Here is a 19,711-nt window from a genome sequence, read left to right on the forward strand (position 1 = left end):
GTGAGAACATGGGAATAAAAACGTAGACACCCAGGTCAGTGCAGAAGGATGCAGTGGGCACAAGAGAAGACTGGGAGAAGTTCCAAAGATGGCGAGAAGTGTACGAAAGATGAGAGAGGCACATGGACACTTGCTGATGCCTTAAAACCTCATCATTACAGACAAGAGAAACTAACTTCACCAAAGGACAGTTATAGAATTGTTAATGCATGGTTTGAAAAGCTTTGTTACCCTGCACCGCTGGGGGGAAAGAGGGAGAACATGGAAGGAAGGAGGGGTGCGGGGAAGGTATTTTTAAGACTGTTTTATTTCTCACTCTTTGGCTCTTATCCGGTTAGTAATAAATATAAGTACTATCCCCCCTCTGAGTCTTGTTTTACTCGTGAAGGTAATCAGTAACTGACCTCTCCCAGCTCTTATCTCTACTAAGGAATTCTTAGCTGGTTTTTTTTTCTCTTCCCTCTGTCCAGTTTCAGAGAGTGAAAGAGCGGCTTTACTGGGTACCTGGTATCTGGCCAGGGTCAACCCACTACATTTTCCTAAGCAAAAATAGGTTATTAAAAATGTCAAAAGGTTCCTTCCATTCCAGGTAGAATATAGTTTGTCACAGTTTCTACAGGAAGAAGAATCAAAATGTACTAGGCAAAAAATCACTTAATAAAAACATTACTTATACAGAAGATACCTATTTAGTAATTGGTGTTATACTTGTAATAAAAAAGCATGACATTTTGCAGAAGAATATTCTTACTTGTAGTGATTCTATGTACCTTATGTTTAATTTTCATTATTAGGATGCTATTTGTCTTCAGAAAAAAATTCCCTACTCACTTCACATATGAGTAGAGCTATACCATCTGTGAAACATATATTTAATATGAAGACAGATTTTCATCTAACAAATTTAAAATTCCAAACATTCAAGGATGAACTTTTTTTCATTTTTATGAATCTATGATGGCACTGATGTCTCAAGAAGATATCCTTAAAGAAGTTCATCAAGGAAAAAAAGCATACATGTGGCTCAGTTCTGCCTTGCCAGACAGTTCAAAATGCAGTAATTCCCAGAGCAATATCTGCTAAAGTGAAAATTACACAATAAATGACATCATATGCAGTATTTCAGAATAACATTCTTCAAAATAACAGAATCTGTCTAAACTTCCTTTTTTTGAGGGGGAGAGGGGCAGGGTGGAGAAGGTGCAGGGGACAGACACAGGACTATGGTAGAAATCAGAGCTAAAAAGGGTAGAAAGAGAATAGACATCCAGACTATCCCAATGCCCAGAGGCACATCTGCCAGGCATGGATACAGCTTTCATGGGAGCGACCACAGATGCTGTACAGCCACCTCTGTGGTATGAGGGGAAGTGCAGACATCACCACCACCTCAACTGCACAAGACACAAATGAAGCACACACCCTCTGCCTCCAGAGTTAGAAGTTCATTCAAGAGCAACAATGAGAAACAACTACTTGCTCCACCTCAGTAACTGAAGCGTCAAAAGTGAACATTCTGCAGTTCATTTAAATCCAGGCAGTTTTACTCCCTCTCTGATGCCCATCATACACCCCTTCAGCACTCATTTCCTTTGATGAAGTAGGGAATAATTTAAATAACAGGTATAAAGCTAGAGGTCATAGACCTTAGATTTCAAAATCAGCTAAGTCTGCCTGAGCACTTCACTTCTAATATCTTATGAAGTTGCCATTCTTGAATTTAATAGAATTCTACATGGTTTTCCTGAGGTCTTATTCCAAACCAAGAAAAAAAAAAAAGGTGCTATAGCAAGGAAAGAGTGATTTCCCTTCTTTAAATGAGAAAATAACTTCTCTATTCTCCTCTCCCTTTAATTTTGGGAACTGACAAAAATTCCATTTTTCGTAGATGATACTTCTTTCCTGGGACTGCCACAAGACATAGCTTGCTATAAGCCTGAGTGGTTTAATTATATACACTTGTTAATTTCTCAGTTGTAGGTTTTTAAGCTTAGGTTCATTTTGATGGAAATGAAATTCTGATTCTTCCTTAAGTGAGAAGAAATACTTAGAGAATAATTATCCTTACCTTTAGTATATTAATCTTAAACTACAGTTCACGACCATCCAGAGGACAGTCGGTTTCACAAAGTTTTCAATATTGTAAAATGGGAAAACGACCTTCAGTGAGAATAAATCTTGTAACTTCTTAAGTTATTCACACACACAAAAATTGATCATGCTTTTTGTTTATATTGTGCCTTTCTTTTCCTTTGCATTATCTTGGACTATTAAACCCACAAGATTTCTGAATGAATGATATAAAAACTGAAATAGTTTTTCTGAAGTAATACATCAAAATAAGACAGTTTGAAACTGCTGGAATTTTTCCTTTCTTCTCATGCTGTTTTAAAAAAAATGCTTTTTGAAGTATGTTAGGCTAAGTTTCAGCCTAATTTTTCCCCATTAATTCTAACATTGATATTCCATCTATTATGACTCCATTTTCATTGAATTTGTCTATCATTCAAGCAGAAACCCAACTCTCAGCAAATAAAATCAACCTAATAACTGAAAACCAAAAGAGCAAACAGCCACAAATAAGCCACACAGGCACAAAGGCGGGAGACAAACAGGCCCTTCTGTGACATATTCCACTGTAATATAACACAACGTTCCATCATGTGACTTCAAGTCATTCTAATTGCTAAAACTGGTCATCACGTTTATAGCCTAATGATTGTTACACTTCTTACCCCAAGCAAGCTTACGAAAATTGAAAGCACACTACAAATGAAAGCAGCAAATAATACTTCAGTCCACGTAGACCTAATCGTAACACTTCAGCAAAACTGAATTATTAGTTCCATTACTAAACTTGGTATTCAAAAGGACTTAAAAGGTAATCTTTCTATCCAGTGTTCAGAATGAATGCGCATTTTTTTCCTTTCTCTGAAACTACTACAGCTCAATAAGTATTAAATAGACTGATCTATGAAGGAAAATAGTTTTTATGCATTACGTTTTGTTTCACATGCTGTATTAGGCGTTCAGACGAGCAACTCAGCTTAAAAAAAAATAAATCTATTCTAGTCGCAAGGCAAAAGAAAGATTAAGTGTAAAGAGTTTTCATTTGGTGAGTTTGGCATTTATGTTTTCCTCCATTTTTCAGTAACTGATTAAACACAGTGTAACCTGTTAATCACAGAATGGGTCAGGTTGGAAGGGACCACAGTGGGACATCTGGTCCAACCTCCCTGCTCAAAAAGGGTCTTCCTAGACCACGAGGCACAGGATTGAGTCCAGATGCAGATCTTCCCCATAAAGATCAGAAGATAAAGTTGACATGCATTTCATTGGTATTAACACAATACATCTTTTTTTTGTACTTTTTTCTTCTTTAAAATTGAGGCAAAAACCAGCAGATAAACCAGTAGCTAACTTAGTGTTAACATATAAAATGTAAAGTTCAGCCCCCCAGCACTTAATAATGAGCTTAACAGCCAGGCTTAGTGAACAGACCAATAGATGTTAGCAGCAGCATTTTTAAAACCAAGTCCTACTCTATTGGTTTTGAAGGATTATACCATAATTGGGTGAAGACTTTAATATAGCTTAAATAATATAGGCTCAGTAGTTTGAAAGTAGTTCAAAACAATACGCCAAGCACACTCTCTGCAGATTATATCTAAATTGCTCAAGACTTGGCTCTCCTGAAACCTACCTAGAGATTCTATTAAAGGCAATGAATTTTAAGATAAAGAATAAAGTAAGCTTTTTGGGAGCTTTATATTCTATTTGGGCAAAGAGGAGAATGTAAGATCATTCATATCCATCAAAAATCTGAATCTTGAACACAAATTGAACTAAAGGCATGGATCAAAATCAGGCTAAAACCTCTATGTACCAAATGAAAAAATAAGCTTTGATAGCCATCAGAAAGTCTGGTAAACTGCTTACTTGCCTCATTTTAAGACAGAGAAAAGCATGGAGTGCAGCTGGGAAGAAAGGTAGCAAAAAGGAAAATTATCGACTAGCAGAAAATTATCATTGAAGTAACAGAACGTCATATGAATGTTTGAAGGTGCTGGATGCAACTATTTGTGCAAATGTCTGCTTGGGTTCTTTTCACAGATTTTCCCACTAATGGGAATGGGGTGGGAGGAGACTGTGACCCCATCTATTCCCTCTGCTCCTGAACAGTGTGCATGTGTCACAAGGAAGACATTTTGCTGCAGAGTTCATTGTCCAGAAAAACACCAAAGGAAAGGATGACACCAACTGAGACAAACACATTGAAAAAAAATATTACTTTGGATGTTTCAAGTCATATGGTACACATGAAATTCTACTTATTATAAAAGTATTAGTGAAATACAAAATTGAACATTTTTTGATGGGTTGCTGCTTTAGGAGACGGCACATCTTTTTAAGATCCTGGATTCTGATGTGTGAAAGGTTGGCCTCCTCTGGTCTAAAAAAATACCTCTGATTAGAGATTCCTATACCTCAAACCAGTTATGAATGGAATAGTTATGGGACTCCTAAAAGAGATTATTCGATGAGTAGCTGCAAGCATTTCTTCAGGAACGGTAGCCTGAGATAAAAAGGCAGATGACAATCCACTCTGTTTGCTCTAATTTCCTGAGTGCATCTCTCCAAGCACTAGGGGTTTGCACATGCCTTTAGCTAGAGTCAAAGGAGTATGTATGCTTCAGCACTGCCATAAAGAAAACAAACAAACAAAAAAACCATCACAAAAGCCCACTTGCAGCACATCCTGCACATTAGGAGAAGGAGGATGCAGTGCCTGAAATCTAGCCTTGTAGATGACATAAAAACAACAACAAAAAACCCCTTCTAGAGCGTACAGTAAAATGAGTTTTGTTTGGTTTTGATTAGAACACACCAACATCACAAGAAACTGCAGGTCTGCTCTGTTCCTGCTACAATTGCCCCATCTGGTCACTACTCCCCCAATAGCTGTACAGTTCCATAACCAAGCTTAAAAGTTTAAGGAGAGCTGGGTCAACTCTGAAAAGGACTTTAGCTAAGTTGCTTCCACTTTTACTTTTTGAAATACTTTATCCAATGCGTTCAGCTTTACAGCTGTCCCAGTTGTTTCCACACTGATCTATTTATTTATTTTAATACCATGAGTAAACGAAAATGTATAACACTTTAGTACATCCTTCCAGCTGTTCACTATTTTCAGCAATGACAGTGCTTAAGTCTGAAGGCTCAAAACAAGACAAGAAACAAGTTTGGTCAGGGAGCCACTGTCCTGAGCGGTTTCCTACACACCACTCCATCCCCCTGAAGGTCTTCTCAAGATACAGTACATATTCTATAGAGTCCTTCTATGGTCAGAATACAGAATTGAACCAAGCCTATACAATATACATTACTTGTGTGCAATAAAGGACAGAATGCAAGTGCTTTGAATTCTTTACTCTGCATATATGGCTATGTTTTAGTACGGTACCCACATTTAGATCATAATTTCCACGGGTCTCTATAAACATGCATGAAGATAAACAGGCACTCTTCCCATGCAGAGCTGGAAGAATTCATCCAGAAGCTTTGCTTTGTAAATTATTTCATATGTGTTTTACTGAAGCTATAAAGGATATTAGCAAGTGCACTGGGAACTTTTGTTTTAAATTATTATGATCTGTTACTCTAATAGAAGTTACTAATATTATTTAACCCCACTGGTGTACTTAAAATGAAAATAGTCTTAAGCTCTTTTCAATAGATTTTGTCTCTATAATAATTTTCCCTCAATACCCTCTTCCTATTTAGCCTATTGGTCTCTAGCTTCATATACCCAGAAAGATACTGAAATAACACAGGCTTTCAAATTATCCTATCTTTCAGATAAAAAAGTAAGCAGCTAAGAATGCTTTATTAACCTTTCCACTCCAATTTACAAAAAGATTCATTCATAAATTAAATAACATATCAAAAAATTCCAAAGAAAGCAACATCCACCCTTGTTCTGACCATCCTGTGATTTCAGAACTAAAAAACTCACTAAATTATCAGCTGCTGCAATTCTTAGCAGTTCCATTATAACCATACTTAAGTTAGTTGAAACGCATATTCTAAAAAGCTCTCCATGCTGCATATATATATATATACATATATACACAACAAAATAGAAACAATGTTCTTTTCATGTCCTCTGTAAAGGGAAAAAATGATAAATTCACACAGATGCAGCATAGCCTCACTCAGGACACTCAACACTATGTATGTAGGAGGGCCTCTGAAGCAGCCAGGTGGGTGGGAGAGGTAACAGAGCTTGCTGAGGTCCACAGTGGGTGAGGTAGGGCAGACCTGGGGTCAGAATGAACACAACAAACCTGAACCCACTCTCAAGCTCACCTACCAAGGGCAGTGCTATTAACAGAACTAAGTCTGTGTCTTTCAGGACCTTCATCATGCTTTCAAATTTTTCAGGACATGGTTTTCATAGAAATAAAACTAGATGCAACATTCCAGCCCTGGTCTTATTAAAGGGATTTAAACCATGCTCCTACCTCTCTCCTCACCTCTACTAGGCAGCACCAGCTCTTCTTGACACTGTCCTGCACTTGAATCCCCTTTGGCTACAGGAGCTTCCTCACTAACCTCCAAGTGTTCCCTCAGTCACAGCTTTACAAGATAAAAATCTTCCACTCTGCACACACCTCCATCGTTCCTTGCTCCTCCACACACCCAGATAAACTGCACTTTAACAGACTCCTGTTACCATGATCGCAGCCTTGCTTTAAATATCTTTTTTTTTTATCAGTCCAGCAATCACTGAACCATCCACTGTTTGTCACCATTGCTTTTATGTTTACACACAGACAATTGACCAAAACTGCAAAGCACATCACACTTGACACAAACACTGGGGAAAGTCCTCAACACTCTCAACCTTCGACAGTGGCCTCCAGCCATTATTTCTGAGTGCTGGCAGCTCACCAGCTCTTTATCCATTTTATTTTACTGTACAGTCCTAATTTTAAAATTAATTTTAGTTGAATAACAGTAAATCAAGGACCTAATCAAATTTAAATGTTAGCTATATAAATAATGTACTTTCAGTTTGACAGTCAACACACAAAAACAAAACAAAACACTGCTTCAGGTTAACTATTTCCTTTGGCAAGAGCATAAGTAATACAAAACTGGTCTAGCGGTAACTGATGCAATCTTAATTGGAGGCAACATAATCAGCTCCACACACAATGAGAGCAACACTAAAACCTGAACAATTTCTATGCCATACATATTATATGAAAGAAAGATCTGTGGTTTTTAATATAAGATTTTAGGCATGATCACTTTTAAGAGCAGACAAAACCATGAGGTGTTTAAGTAGAGATTGGTATGGTAAAACCAAGTATGGAAATGTCCTCCACACTGACTTGGTACAGTAACAAATTGAAAATACAGGTAATTTAAAATAGAGAGTTTTAAACATGTTCAACTTAAAAATACAGGGGGGTCTCATAAACAAACTTTGATTGTCTGAGAGGCTGTAAGATGTTGCTGACCCAGGTGCTTAATCATCTTTCTGCTGGAGTGAGTAACTTGTAAGAAAGGACAAGAAGGTGTAAGATCTGCCCCCAGGACCTGGGATCCCATTCCCAGCCTCTGCATCAGCACAAGTCACCCAAAAGAAATATGAGTTCAGGCAAGGGAAGCGAACTGAGGAACAGGTATTGCTGGCTCTTCCTTACAGACGGCAGTCTGAGGAGTGGGGATAAGAGACCAGCTGGCAGCATCTTAAACCACAGCATCTAAGGCTTCCAGAGCACATCTGTCAGAGCCATTTGTGAATAAATTTCAGTGTAAGAGTTTGTAGAATTGAGAACTTCACATGTAAAGATTACAATGAAAACACAACAGATAAAAGCACAAAAAGATACAAAGGCTGATTGATAACATAAATGTGAGAAGGAATTATCATGGGTAGACTTAACCTTTTCTTCATTTACACCACACAAGACAGCCGGAGAGAAAACAATTGAAACTTTGAAATCTACCACATTTCCAACCCAATCTGTTTTCCCAGTATAAAAACCAGTTCATGACATAAAAGGTTATTATTTTGTTCCATTATTTATTTGATTTCAACAGAAATACATGAGGATAAATTTGGTTTCTGGCTAGAGGCAACCAACTACAGATGACACAAATGCCACTTTTTATTTTGTTGTCTTACCTAAGACTAGAAATAACAGCATTAATAGCTGACAATAAACTTGTGTACAAAATGTGTGCTTCAGCTTGCCCTCTGGATTTTAACTTCCCAATACTATTCTCAATGTTAAATTATTATTATTAGTGTCAACCTCTGCTTTTTTCCTCTCTCACACTTGTCCTTTCTGCTGTAAAGGACTTCTCCCACTATAAGCTTCTGCTGTCAGAACAGTCTTTCCCCATTTATTCACTTCTCCAGCTCAACATCCATTCCTGGATTTCTATTGCAGCCTTCCCTTCCTTTCTCATTTCCCATCCTTCTTTACAACTGCTATTGGGTTTACATTGGCTAATTCATCACAGTGTTTCTTCCCAATTCTGCCTTGTTTTTGATGGTAAAACATACTGAGTGAAAGACGATGGCAAGAACAATCACAACACATGAATAAACAATATTTTGTTGACATATGAATTATCATATTTAAAACTGCAAAAAGTCCTGGGACACAATAAACTGTATTGTGTAAAGCTCCATTGTATCACTGCAGTGTGTAGTTAGAGAGGCAGAATAAAACTTAAAAATCACTAATGCTGATTTTTAGCCCTGTGGCTAAAAAAAATGCAAAAGAAATGAGAAACAAGGGAATTAGCACTGTCCATGTCAAGAATGCCTGAAGTGTTTACTCAGCCTACTCAACTACAGGAGCATCTTTGCACAGGTAGTGATACAAAAGCACCTGGGATACCTTGACATTTTCCCATGACCTTCAAACATAACTCTAACAAATAAAAATGTATCCGGAATCATAGGTTGTTGCAGATAATTTTGGGATATTAAAGCTGTATTAATTGAACACCTATTTGGAAACATAAGCAAGAACTTTTTCTTCTTCTGTTGCTGTACCAGTGACCATCTATGTTTGTCATTATGTGAAACAGAGTTCCTTCCTCAATGGCAAACACCACAGTTTTTACAGAAATACCCTTTCTTTTTATCTTCTTCTCAAAACAGAAAAAAATTGTTACTGCTTATTTTGTGTGTAAAAAAATACTTCAAGAATAAAACTGGTTATTAAAGAGCTGTAAGATACATAAGATATGTTGTACATAATACTGCAATAATATATGGCATCATCAGCTTCATAACTAAAAACAATTTCACTGTGTCTGTGATTGATAAACTACGTAAGTATTAAAACATTAAAAATGTTAATCTTTGTAATAATGTCCTGAAAAGTTTTTATATTAATTTGAACCATGGATCATTTTAATATTTAATCATTGCAGACTTCATCTGAAATGAGAATAGCTATTCACTGAAATACGCTTCATTTTTTATTTAAAAAAAATGACAGTATTTATTCCATAAATCTCTTCACATTTTTTCCTCAATCAAAAGTAAACCTGCAAGCAAATGAAAAAATCCACAAGAGCAGAAAAATTTAAAGCAGCATTTGTGTCAGAAAACATTGACATTCATAGTCTTGTTTCTCAGGAGTAACTGCATTACAACAGTATTATTGTATGAGAGTCAGAGGATTGAGGGAGACTTCTACTGCAAATGGAAATCATTGGCTTCTTTGTTTATACCTTACAACCATCTATGTTGCAATCTCTCTATGTATCTCATAATGTGTAAACACAACAATTCACTTATTCTTCCTAAGTACTTAACACGGTGGCTCAGTTCTTCAAGATGGTATTCAACTGGTTTAGGGTTTTTTAACAAGTAACCTAATTTTGTAACATTAGAACACTTTAGCAACATATAAAGACTTTCCAAAGTATCCTATCCTCATCTATAATTCACAGCTTGTCTTGCCTAATGAAAAATTTAGATTAATATGGAAATATTGCAAAGGAAAAAAACCCACAAAGCAACTTCCTAGTTATGAGAAGAATCTCACAGAAACTCTAAAAATCTAACTGCAATTAACTATAACTAATCTTGGTGGTATTGATTCATTTTTAAAGACATTTAAAATTACCTAGCCAAAATTAATTCATGGTCTCAAGAAACAAATTTCACAGAAAAATCCAAGGAAAATATCTTCACTGCACAGCAAAAGATATAAAAGCCTTGTCTTGTTTTCTATGTAGACTAGAGGTTTCCTGGAGCTGCTGCAATAGAGTACAGTGAGCTTAAGCTGCCCTTTAGACTGGGCTGTGGGATTTGGCCGAAATATTTGAATTAAGTAAATCCTAAAGATACCCTGGGCAGTACCACAGGTTGACAGATTAGCTTAAATGACTAGTCTCCGTTCTGTACTTGTGACCAACAGGGAGGATTTTCCCGTATCTGCTACAAATCTGGCACACAAACTGGTTTCCACCTCTGAAAAGGCCGCAGAGTGTAACAGCGAGAGCTATGAAGTCACAGGACGGGCAGAAGTCAGTGTGGAACCTTCAAATGCATATAAGCTTATTCTGTATCATTCAAGTTTATGAAAAGAAAGACCAAACGACCAAAAAAGCCCCAGTAATAAAATCACTGCCTTTACTCCTGACTTTATGAAGAAAGTATGCATCCCTTTGCATATTACCTTTTGCTAAAGTACGTTCTTAAGGAAAGATGTATGGAAAAATCCTGGTCATTCAATGTAATGCAGTAATTAAACTCTGGAACTGAGCTGCTCATCCGAAATAGTCCTGTTTTTATGTGACTTAACAGAAAGACATATACGTCTTTGTATGTAATTTGATACAAGATTTAAAGCTAATTATATGGGGAGTTTTACCAATGTTAACAGGAATCTCCGCTTTAGTAATTTGATTTGAAGCAATCTTTCCAAACCTAGATATCTGAAGAGCTCCCACATCTGTGTTGAAACAGTAACTGAGTATTTTCTGTATTGTTTTTGCAGATACAAAATACTAATTTAAGCAGACTAAGAAGTCAGTTGTAGAACCTTGTTGTAATCTCTACTTGGCTACATTAATAAATTAAATTCACAGAATTACAGGATTGTTGATGTTGAAAAGAACCTCTTGAGGCAAACTATTTATGCTCATCTATCCCTGCTCAAACAGGTTTAGCCAGAAGACTATACATAAATTATAGAATTACAAATTAGAAAATAAATTACAAAAGGGATTTACATATTGAGGGAAAAATAACAAAAAAGCGAGCAACTCACCTCTTTTTAAAAAAACTGCCAACTGTTTGTATTAATTTATTTCAAAGTCAACAGTTTGTTTCCTCTATGCTCACACTTACAGAACTGACCTCAAATAGACTTAGAACTTCACTGCTTCCATGAAGACAGAAAAGAAGTCCCACAAGGTAAACAGTACTAATTCATGATCAAAGATGATCATTCCAACAAAAAAAAACCTGCCAAATTTTTCCTTACATGAACAGACAAACTATTTCCTGAACAATGAAGTTTGTCCCTAGCCTGTTTTGTGATTCAACGGGAAGTGATTCAGCCAAGGATGACATGCCAAACAGCAATACTTAAAAAATGGTTCAATTTTCCCCATATTTGTAGAATTTTGTGTATCCCTTAAAAATCACTTTATACAGTTTTCTGCTATAGAAGTCACATATCAGTAGCAAAGGCTGGATGAAAGTCAATATATCTTTAGTAACAGGTACTCTTTCATCCTGATTAGCTATTTAGGAATGAGCCAGGTCCCCAACAGGGTAGAACTCAAAACCTGCAAGACATGTAATTGAATTACTGAGTGTGAACATGTGTGCTGTATATACAGCCTGGTTACACCATAAGGTCTTTCAAAGGGGTTTTCTGGTACTGCTGTGCTCTGTCCTCGTAACTGTGTAGGCTGATGGAAGGTGGAGCAGCTTGCGAGTCACACAAACACGGTGGCAGAATCCCCTGCCAACACCTCGCATTCAGAAGTTTTGCAGCTCACATATTCTCACATAATTCCGTCCAGGATTTTCTGAGCGCAACCGTGACCGGCGCACTGCAGAAAATACAAAGGAGCCCAATGTGCCCGGAACGCTTCACGCCTGGAAGGTAAACACAGCCAGCTCAACAACTCCGAGTTGTATCAGATTTACTGCACACCCACAGCCGGCCAAACACACCCAGCACCGCCACACACCGCCCGTGCTGCGGCTCCGGCACGTCCCGGTCTCACTGAGCGCGTGGGGTCAGCACGCACAGAGCGGCGGATTGTCGAGCTCCAGGCACCGCGACACCCCGGGCAGGCGGGGTTTTCACACCAACCACACCCCACCGGCCGTCAGCACGGGCGGAGTCGCGCTCTCGAGGGAAAATCGCGAGCTACTCGCACATGGAAGCATCGCGGGCTTCCGCCAGCTCGGCCAGAGCGGCGGGCCCGGGCCAGGCCTGCAACACGGCCCCGCCGACGAGACCCTGACGGGGAGGTTGTTTCCCTCCAGGTAGCCTGGTGAGGGACCCAGCGCGGCACCACTCGCTGGTACGGGGAAAGCAGCCCAAGCAGCCAAAGAGGCTCCCTGCGGGCGAGGCAGCACTCTCAGCCCCAGGACAGGACAGCGCGGCAGCTTTTCCTGGCCCCGGCCCCTCAGCCCGCGCTCCGGGGGCGGGGCCGCCCCGATTGGCAGCGCGCTCCGGCCAATCGCGGCGCGGAGCGCTTCCCGCGGGCCAATGGCCGCGCAGCCCCGCGGCGGTCAGCGTGCTGGCCGCGCTGGCGGGCGCTCCGTGCGTGGGGCCAATGGCGGCGCCCCCGCGGCGCGGGAGGGGCGGGCGCCGTGACAGCCCCGCGGGCCCGGTGACTGGGGCCTCTCGCCCTGCCCTGGACGCGGCGCGGTACCTCGGGCCGAGCGGCACAGCTCCGCCTCCTGCCTTCTCTCTCGGCGGAGCGACTTCCTGTGTTAGCGGGGCTCCCGCCGCGTCCTGCCTCAGCGTCCCCGCCTCCCGGTCCCGCCCGCCCTGCCCGGCCCTGGACCCGTCACCAACTCCCGGCACGTACGGCGACGGGAGGGTTCCAACCTGCTTGCGGCCCTCGGTTGTCTCTTTGGGTTTTGTGGGGAGAGTTTTTTGGAGGAGGCTGAAAGCTCAGCCATGGAGTGTTTCAGCATACCCCCTTCACGCCCTCTGCTCGCTTTTTACTGCTATTTCCTACTTGTGTCTGAATTGTTGCTCCAGACAGGTAGAGTGAAACGCAGTTAGACACCTTAACATCACAGAATGATTTGGATTGAAAGGGACCGTAAAGATAATCTAATTTCAGCCCGCAATCGTCACCATCACAAGCCCACTTCAGTGGGAACTTAAGGTCATAAAAACATAACACATGGCAAATTATGAACCCTGTCAGATAATTTTTTTGCCACCTTGAGATGATGCCAGGTCCTCTGCAACAGATAATTGCTTTACTTCGGTACAAGCCACTGACTCTTGGAACAGCTTACTGATTAGTATTGCTAGTGCATGCCTTGGTTCCTGCAAAATGGCACTTGATAACCAAGTGTAACACTCCCCTGTAAGGAAAGATACACGAAAAAGAAATATTTGCATTTGTTTACCTCTGCAAGTTCGGAAGTGAAAGCTGTACCCAGCTGAACTTTCCCATCTTTCTAGGTGACACGCATACAGAGTGGAGAGCGAGCCTACAGAAAAGTTGATGACTCAGTTTGTATCTGGCACGCATACCAAACCACAGAGTTTTCTCCAGTCATTTCTGTAGCAAGCTTAATAAATAGCTCAAATGATACAGCTTTCCTAGAAAGATAGACCGTCCTGATTTTGAGTGATGAAACACAACATTTTTCTTGTACATTTTTTTTTTGCCGAGAAATTTCACGCTAAGGGTGTTTAGCTGCTTTGAACATGGCGGCTCACTGAACACAAACTTACATTTTCTTCCCAAGCAATTTTGTCCCCCTCTGCGACTGATGTTGTCACATCCACTGTGAGCGCCTCCTCTGATTTTTCTAACTTCTGTGTTCAGAATTCTGAACAATAATTTATTTCATTCATACTCCTAATAGTAAACTAGGAATCATATACATATAAAATATTTTAATAGTTTATTTTGATTTCTTGATTGTTTTATTATGATTCAATTAAACCCAAGTCATGATTATGCTCATGGATATTTGAATATAGCATTATGTGCAAAACGGCAATCACATTCAAAAAGCTGGTATACATGAATTTTGACTGCATAATCACAACCAAAGTAAATAAATATGAAGAAATATCAGAATCCATGTTTTCAGTTACATGATTTTGCATTATCTAAACCACTGCTGAGGTGTTTGTCTGTGTGAGTTCTAGTAGCAAAGTACATCTGGTTCTAGTTCAGTTTCACTTAGTTTCGCAGAATCACAGAATATGCCAAGTTGGAAGGGACCCACAAGGATCGTCAAGTCCAACTCCTGGCCCTGCACAGGACCATCCCCAAGAGTCACACCATGTACCTGAGAGTATTGTCCAAATGCTTCTTGAACTCTGTCAGGCTTGGTGCTGTGACCACTTCCCTGGGGAGCCTGTTCAGTGCCCAACCACCCTCTGCAGAAAGAACCTTTTGCTAACATCCAACTTAAACTTCCCCTGACACAACTTTAGGCCATTCCTTTGCATCCTGTCACTGGTCACCACAGAAAAGAGATCAGTGCCTGCCCCTCCTCTTCCCCTCCCGAGGAAGTTGTAGACTGCGACAAAGTCTCCTCTCAGTCTCCTCCAGGCTGAACAGACCAACTGACCTGAGCCACTCCTCGTATGGTTTCCCCTCAAAACCCTTCACCATTTTCATTACCCTCCTTTGAACACTCTTTAATAGCATAATATCTCTCCTATATTGTAGTAACCAAAACTGAACACAATTTCACCTAATCACAATAGTCATTTCACCTAATCACACTACTAATTTCACCATCAAGTTATTCTTCTAAGTAATAAACTTATGTATGCCCAGCAGCCTCGACACTGAATCCGTAAAGAATTCATAAGGAATTACAGTTTCATGAAAAAGATTCCTGAGAAGTTTTCTCATTTTTAGTTTCACTATTTCATTTCTTCATTCTTAATGTTCATTTCATGGGAAAAATGTTTCCCTTTGCGAGGTTTCTTCTGTAGAGAAGGCATTCCCACTGTTCAGAATGGCAGTTTACATTTAGATGAAGTACTACAAACAGACTTGCTTCTTTTTGTGGGATAAGAAGCAGCCTGGGTGAAGTATATGTCCCTTCAAATATTTTAAATCTCTCTTACAGGTAAAAATACAGAATGGATGCCATTACTATTATGTAACTGTGACTGAAGTGTATGTCAATTAGAGAGTAATTTTTATTGATCTTTCTACACCCATCATTTTGTGTCATATCTTTTGAGCAGATGAATTTAAAACTCCAAAAGTATTTTTAACTTAAATGGTTTTATCTCACAAAATTTTGAAGAAAATGTATCAGGTGTTGTTGTCAGTGACTCTTTCCCTGGTTTTTCTCCTATTTTTCATTCCTTCATAAGGTCTTCAGCTTACTCTGACAATTTGAAAAGAATCTGTCCGTTTTTATTCTTGTATGCAGTGGTTTCCAAGTTTATGATTTGTGAATTTTTTTTAATAGAAGTTCAGTTAAACCTACTGAAAGTAGGCTTCTTTATTTATCTTTTGCAAAGCTCTGAGAAGCAGTTCTTGAGCTTTTAGAGTTTAGTTAGTTTTAGACAAAAGGTTGGAAAACAATGCTCAACATCTTTGTTCCAAGTTGACAACACAGATACAGAAAACTTATCTCCCCAAAATGCAACGACTTTACTGTCTAACTTGATGTCTCCTTATGTATGTCTAACTACCAAGTTAAGCCCAAAGATGTGAAAGAATGTTCTTAATTATTTTTGTTCTATTAATTTTACCATCATTGAGTAAGAGTTTTGCCCTTTCTCTCATCCAGAACTGTAACCTGGATGTTGCCAATAAAACAGCTATTTTTTTAGGATTGCTGTTCAGGCTATCATTAAATCTTTCAGGGAATACCTTACTCCAGAACTTCTAAAAGGTACAATATTCCCCATCTAACAACAAAGCTAAAACTCTCGTTATGCTCCTGTCACTTCCTAACAATGTAATTTCTGGTGGCTTTGACAGATACAGTCTTGCTCTTCTCATATCCAACCAGAATTGTTGCTGAAACAAATAATCGCCTTAGCTCATCCCTTTATCCATGTAATTCCTCATTTTGCATCTATCCAGTGTTTCCATCTCTCTGCCCGCTCTGTGTACACTTCACCTTCATTTTGAAATCCTTTAGTCCTATCCCATCTTGTTTTCACTTAGTTTTGTATATGAGCTTTTCATCTCTGACCAACATAGAATTCTGGCTTTCATTGCACTTTTTTTTTTAAAAAAAATCCTGTTTTGCTTTCCCCACGTGACACTGTTACTCTCAAATCCATCCAAAAGAGACCTACAGCAGGATAGCTACTGTAACTTCATGCTCTAGTGTGCTGAGCCGATTCCTGTCGTGCTTCTCCCGTATTTACTGTTTCTGCCTGTTAGTTCGTGTCTTGTCTTACATTTCAGTTGCAATTTCTTCAGCACAAGTACCTTCCTCTCACTCTATGTCAGGTTAGTGGTTGACACCACTGTCCCTCAAATCAAACATTTCTAAAACCTCAAAACCCCCAGATAACTGTCCTTACCCATGCTTCCCACAGAGATAGAAGGAATGTGGAGCCCATCCTCTTTCCTTCCAGCCTTCCAGCTGAAAGTTTCAACGTGGTGTCAGTCATGATAGATGGTGTATTTTGTGACACAGACAGCCTGCCATTAGGACAAACTCATTTCACTGAACCATCTGATGGTAATGACTTTCAGTGACAGACTGACCTAGGCTGGCTCAAGTCGGTGTGCTGGAGGTGAAAGGCTCCATATTCCATTACCACGACTCTGAGCCATCAAGTCTGCTCCATCCCACCCCTGCTTAATCTGTATTGATAGACTTGGTAGCATTTTCCTAACTGCTCTCATCCATACAGATGTCTGCCGTCATTTTGTTGGTATGGTCAATCAATACTACATTAAATGTTACCTTCAGTTTACCCTTAATTGTCTAAAGTAGATGTGATATTTTCATTATTTATATAACTATGCCCTAAAATTATGCATTCCAGATTAAAAGAACAGAATACTTGTTTACATTATTATTATTATTGCTCTGACATCAACTTTTGGATTTCTGTGTAAAGAAATTAATCTCCTATCAGAGGGTAAATGGGGACTGACAAGCACTAGCTCCTGTTGCCTCTGGGACATAATTATGCTTGCAAATACAAAACCAGAAAAATCATAAGCTTAACACAGTAGACACTCTTGAAAGTTTCATCTCAGCATGAAGCTATGTTTTAATTATTATTTTTGTCTGCATTGTTCAGATTGACAGTGCACCAACTAGAATAAGTGCTTATCCTAGTTAATTCTTCATGAGACTTATGTCACTGGAAGATGCATTTAATTTATTTCCTTTTGCTTTCCTTAAGCCAGCACTGACTAAGTGGTTATCTATAAACATTCCTGAAAGGTTTTACTACTTTAGGGCCAGATCCAAAGTCTATTGAGTCAATTGGAGACTTCAGAGGTCTTTGGGACAGGCCCTATTACAAGGCAGACGTGAGCTGTAATTTGTTTGGGGACATTGCAGAATTAATGAAGGAAAAAAACCTTATTTATATTCTACAATGTTAACAGATTTCCTATATGATAGAGATTTTCTGTTCTTATGAACTGAATTTGAACACTTTGACATCCTCATTCACCTAAATGATAATTTTAGAGATATATAGAGATATAGAGATAGATATATAAGCATGTCCCAATACCAACTGAAGATTGATAACATTATAATTTATGATATTTTTTCTGATACAGTACTTGAAAATATTATTCTGAGTTATACATACAGTTCTTACACCTGAACAACTGTCATCTGTGTTGTGGAATAAGTTTTTCATATTTACTGATTTAATTGGGTAATTACAATGATATATTTCATTGTGGAAAAAATAACATCTTTTAAAGTTACTGTGACGCTATTTTGATTCATTTTTTAAAAAGGTAACCCATAAGGTATCAACATAATAGTTATCTATTATTATACGATCAAACAAAAAGCTCAGCTTCAAACAATGAATATGGAATTTGTGATGACAAAATTAACCAAAAAAATACTCTGCCTCCAAATATTAGTGTGGTCATCCAGGAAACAAAAACATATTTACAATTTTATAAATTATTTGTAGTATAATTTGGGATCCATATTCTCCATATTGCATGATAGTGCCCCAAATTACTAGATTGATGCAGTTCTCCTCCATTTCCCACAGAATTCTCCCCTATTCTGTACAAATAATAAAGTATTCTAAGTCTGGAGTTGAACTTAATTCTCCCCCATCCCTGATGTGTGCCTTAAGTGAAGTATGCACTGTCCCCCTTAATACACTACTGTTCCATTAGCTAATACAGAGTTGAACACATCAGCAGGATAAGCAGAGAGCTGTTTGTCATACACCCTGTTATCCAACAGATGAATCCTTAGGGCCCTATCCTAGCAAGGGTGGCACCTGAAATGTAGTCTTTTTTTCTAATGAAGTAGAAAGAGGGGAAGAAATGCTCCAGACTTTCCTTTCTCCAGACTTTTCCCCTGGTCTCTGGGACCTGCAGGCTCATTTTGCTAGTAAAGAGTGAGAACAATGGCATCCCTTAGTGCCTCAGCCTTTACCATGTCCCGTGTAACCAGAACGTCTGTCTCTCTGAGCGATGGGCCCACGTTTTCCCTACTCTTCCTTTTGTCACCTGAACATACTTGCACGTTAGTTTTGCTCAGAACTTTTCTTTAACACTGAGGTCATGGCACATGCCAATAATACTGTTCCCTCTAACCCTCTAGAACAGTGTGTCAACTACCAGCTACCAATGCCAGTTACCAGTTAGTAATTGTTAGACGATGACTTGTGCTTCAGGAAACTTGAACCATGCTTGAGAAGAGCTTGGAAGAGAGCTGGCTCACACAGGCCAGCGCTGTGCTTGGGACTTTGTAGCTATTTAGTAGCACAGACGATCAAATGCAAGTGCTCAGAATCAGCCTTTGGCAGAGTTTATTGTATTTCTATGTCTTTATTAGCAGTCAAGAAAAAAAACACCTGAGGAAACTGTAGATAGTTATCTAAAAGTATTGGAACAGTGCTTAGCACAGGTCAAAAAATCAAAATAAAATAATCAGAGTTGCTTAGAAAGGAACAGAGAACAGAACAAAACAGAAGTCCTTACTATACAACAGTATGCCTCTTGAATACTACATCTTGTAACCGTGTCTCAGGAAAGACACATAAAACCTAAAACCATTACAGAGGTAGGTAACAAGAATGATCAGATTTGGCTATTGTAAAAGAGAGGATTAAACTGATAAACACTCTTCATCCTGGAAAAGAGATAACGTGAGAGAGGGAAATAAAGTCATTGTTTGCAGAGAGTGTAAATAAGGAGAAATTGTTTGCTGCTTCCTAAAACTAAAAAAGAAGAGGACACCAAGTAAAAAATAAAAATCAGGCAGCAGGTTAAAGTCTTTTCTGGACTGTGGATCTGC

The 19,711-nt window shown here is 39.0% G+C and overlaps 1 protein-coding gene and 1 long non-coding RNA gene across 3 annotated transcripts in view; one reads left to right on the forward strand and one right to left on the reverse strand.

The window, feature by feature from the left end:
* Window positions 1-13,041, reverse strand: part of TRIQK (triple QxxK/R motif containing) — a 61,318-nt gene extending 48,277 nt beyond the window's left edge. Inside the window, exon 1 of one of the 2 annotated variants that reach the window (XM_027659154.1) lies at window positions 12,943-13,041. The gene's annotated coding sequence lies outside the window, so the exon portion shown is untranslated. Of the gene's footprint in view, window positions 1-10,231; window positions 10,317-12,942 lie in introns of those variants that run through there. The other variant, XM_027659153.1, reaches the window with a different exon arrangement.
* LOC113954612 lies at window positions 10,054-14,119 on the forward strand. Its single transcript, XR_003530287.1, has 4 exons — window positions 10,054-10,698; window positions 11,398-11,461; window positions 12,079-12,161; window positions 13,713-14,119. It is a non-coding gene; the product is annotated as an uncharacterized LOC113954612 (long non-coding RNA).
* Window positions 14,120-19,711: the final 5,592 nt, after the last annotated feature.

Source organism: Corapipo altera, unplaced genomic scaffold, assembly GCF_003945725.1.
Source record: "Corapipo altera isolate COAL_440 unplaced genomic scaffold, ASM394572v1 52, whole genome shotgun sequence".
Lineage (NCBI taxonomy): Eukaryota > Metazoa > Chordata > Aves > Passeriformes > Pipridae > Corapipo > Corapipo altera.